The sequence below is a fragment of the Paramormyrops kingsleyae genome, chromosome 13 (genome assembly GCF_048594095.1).
Source record: "Paramormyrops kingsleyae isolate MSU_618 chromosome 13, PKINGS_0.4, whole genome shotgun sequence".
Lineage (NCBI taxonomy): Eukaryota > Metazoa > Chordata > Actinopteri > Osteoglossiformes > Mormyridae > Paramormyrops > Paramormyrops kingsleyae.
This window is the reverse complement of record NC_132809.1, coordinates 17,421,003-17,424,070: the sequence shown is the minus strand read 5'-3', so window position 1 is coordinate 17,424,070 and position 3,068 is coordinate 17,421,003. Positions and strand designations below refer to the sequence as shown.

General features: G+C 43.9%; 1 long non-coding RNA gene across 1 annotated transcript; it reads right to left on the bottom strand.

Moving 5' to 3' along the window:
• Nucleotides 1–2,220: 2,220 nt before the first annotated feature.
• Nucleotides 2,221–3,054, bottom strand: LOC111846756 (uncharacterized). Its single transcript, XR_002838948.1, has 2 exons — nt 2,917–3,054; nt 2,221–2,663 (listed from the first exon to the last, which is right to left on the bottom strand). It is a non-coding gene; the product is annotated as an uncharacterized lncRNA (long non-coding RNA).
• Between the last annotated feature and the right edge of the window lie 14 nt (nt 3,055–3,068).

Here is a 3,068-nt window from a genome sequence, read left to right as displayed (position 1 = left end):
GATGGCTGTCCCTGTTGTGCCTGATCTAACCCCCCAGCGTGTTTCTGGTTGTCGTCTAGCAGAGGTGTATGTCCCAGCTGCTGATACCATGAAGGACACTTTGGAGCTTCCTCATCTAGCATCTGGTCCATTTCTTGGCTTTGTTTCATGGTTTCCATAGTAACACCCTATACCCTGTCAAATGAAAAAAATTTGTTTAGAGTTAATTGTGAAATGGGTATCATGACTGCACAGCTCACAGCTCACAGCCTTGAAACTGGGCCTTCGACCCCCCTCACACACACACTACTACCATCTTCTTTCTCAGATCCGTGGGTTTTCTCCTGCAGTGCAAAGACATGCAATAGCCTCCCCTCCCCATAGTGTGTGTGTGTGTGTGTGTGTGTGTGGGGGGGGGGGGGGGGGTCCAGGTTATTTTGATGTTACAGGGATCATTCTTTCAGTTTCCACAAGGGGAAATACAATTTTATAAAAATCTGTGACTGCAATCAAAAAACAAAAATGCCAAAAGACTTGTATTTTGATTGCACTGACATACTGTCTGGGGGGGGGGGGGGGGGGGGGCTGCCTCTTGTCCTGTGCTGCCTGGGATAGTCCTCAGACCCCCCTCAACTTGGTATGTGGTTCAAAGGTGGACAAATGATTATGAAATGTTCATCATGTTAAACATGCTTCCCTCAAAATGGTACAAACTTGGTGCCAAAGAACATATAATATTGTGGAAGATAATTTATGAGATCGTTTAATTGAGTTACCTCATATTTCACACGTGTCTGAAAAGGCCTGCCTACCCGAAACTGGATGCACCTGAGACTGTGATTTGAATGGCTGATACATAGCGCCCCCTAGTGAGTTTTTGTATTATTTATTCTATGCATTGACTTGACTGTTAAATATATATTTTGTTGAATACTTCCCATATGCCTGCAAAGGGGTTCTACAGATGTTTTTTGAAAATATAATTTTATCCTAAGAATCAGTCACTGTCCTGTGACCCAGTTATGGGGCCTTTTTAAGTGCGAATGTCTAACCTCAGCGCTGAATGAGACACAGAAATGCCGCAGAGATCTGTTGGCTTTCATGGGAATGACTGAACCACGCCCTTGATGTCACCACATGGGTTGATATATATATATGTATATATATGATTATGATATATACAGAACTTTCAGGTCTAATAAACAGCTCTTCGATTCTAATCATTGTTACTACGTTTGCTGGAGAATGTGAACAAATAGTACTATCTAGGAGACCATATACCCAAATACATGGGTGGATTATGGCTTGGGGGGGGGGTTAGGGGCCCCGAGCGATGTCCCCCATCTGGTGAAGGCGGTCCTTGGCCATTTTTAGATGAAATGATCCCAGTTACGGCAGTGCTAGTTATTTAAGATAGCCCTGGGCTGTCTTGGATACTACACTGGTTTTGACTAATTGTGGTATTTGGGGCCCCATCAGTTACCTGGGGGGGGGGGGGGGAGCCTTGTTCCCCATTCGTGAAGACAGTCTGTGACCATTTTTAGATGAAATCTTCCAGAAAATAGGGCAGTGCTACTTGTTTTAAGGGTCAGAGCTGGCAGGAACATGTGGTGTGACCAATTGGGGGGGGGGGGGGGGGGTCCTCACAGCAGCACCTAGCTGTCTAATAATTTACCTTTTTCCATGAAATATTGTACCAGCAAAATTTGCATATTTATCACCACATTACTGTACTTATTTTCATAAAATAATCGTATGATCACTCTTTATTTTTATATAGAAATGGTTGAATGTGGTGCTGGTATGTGTGTATTATGTATTTTTGGGATAATAAAAGTATTCTGATGATTCTGATGACTCACTAGAGCAGCATATAACAAGTAATTCATATTGATTTCAAATCCTACTCATCTTTTCCAGGAAACAGTATTTATTTATTTTTTTGTTTGTTCATTTTGATCGATTTCCAGGAGTTCATGCAAGTAGCTAAAATGTGCAGCAGCAACACCAGCTCATCGAATGTAAAGTTGTACAGGGAAGTGTGTGTCAAAAGATATGTTTCCTATAGATTTGCGCTCTGATAGTTTTCATAAACAGGAAGGAGGGAGGAACTACTCCGAACTTTCTAAATGTCTGTTTCCTGACCCGCGACCTGCCGTGAATGTGAACCTCACAGTGATGGAAGAATACCGTGGCTTCACAAAGCGGTGTGAAAAAATAAGCAACTCTAGACCCCAGACATAAATGGACATTTGCTGTCCTCAAAACATCAGTTTTTATTAACTGAGTTAAATGAAAATTCACCTCTGACTTCATTGTACAGGGGCATAGGACGTTTAAGCAACAATCAAATATACTTTTTAAACAGAGGGGTTCAAAAAAGCAAAGAATAATATTTACCCCGCCCTCAAATATAATAAAACCGCCTAGAGAGTCATTAGATCAGGGGGCGCAAAACAGCGAGAGAAGAAAATCATAAGAAACACCTCTGGGTTGCATTAAGTGTCATTACAATTATTAACACTAGTTGTAATATTCCACTACTTTTGTCGTGAAACAGACACTTGCTAGTTAGTTAGCAGCCAGATACCCAGAGCTACTGAAATGTTTTAACATGAATGAAATGAAAGTTTCCTTCTGCTCTGGGGGGAGGGTGGATCTCTGCAGGACATCAAGGGCCAGTCCTGGAAGTAAAATAAAATCAAAATGAATAAATAAGACAAAACGATGTACGAACTGCCCAGAGCCTTCAGACAGCAGGGCTAATTCACACAGTAGCTGATCTTGGCATAACTGAGTCCGGCATGCCGATCGGGGAGGGGGGGGTCCTCAGCACCGTTTACGTTTATAATAAGAATAATAATTGTTCCGGTGGGGGGGGGGGTTGCATTGTAACTGATTATCCCGGCCGCCCTCCCCGGTCCCTGACCTTCTTACCCGGCTCGCAACCTCGCACTCCTGCCGCTGGATGTACCGGCTCCGACGGCGTGACTGCGAGCCGGACCTGGGCTCCGGTCGGATTAACCAGTCCGCAAAGCGGGGGCGGGAACTATGCGATACGAGAAGGCAGGATGGTGGCGAGCTGGGCG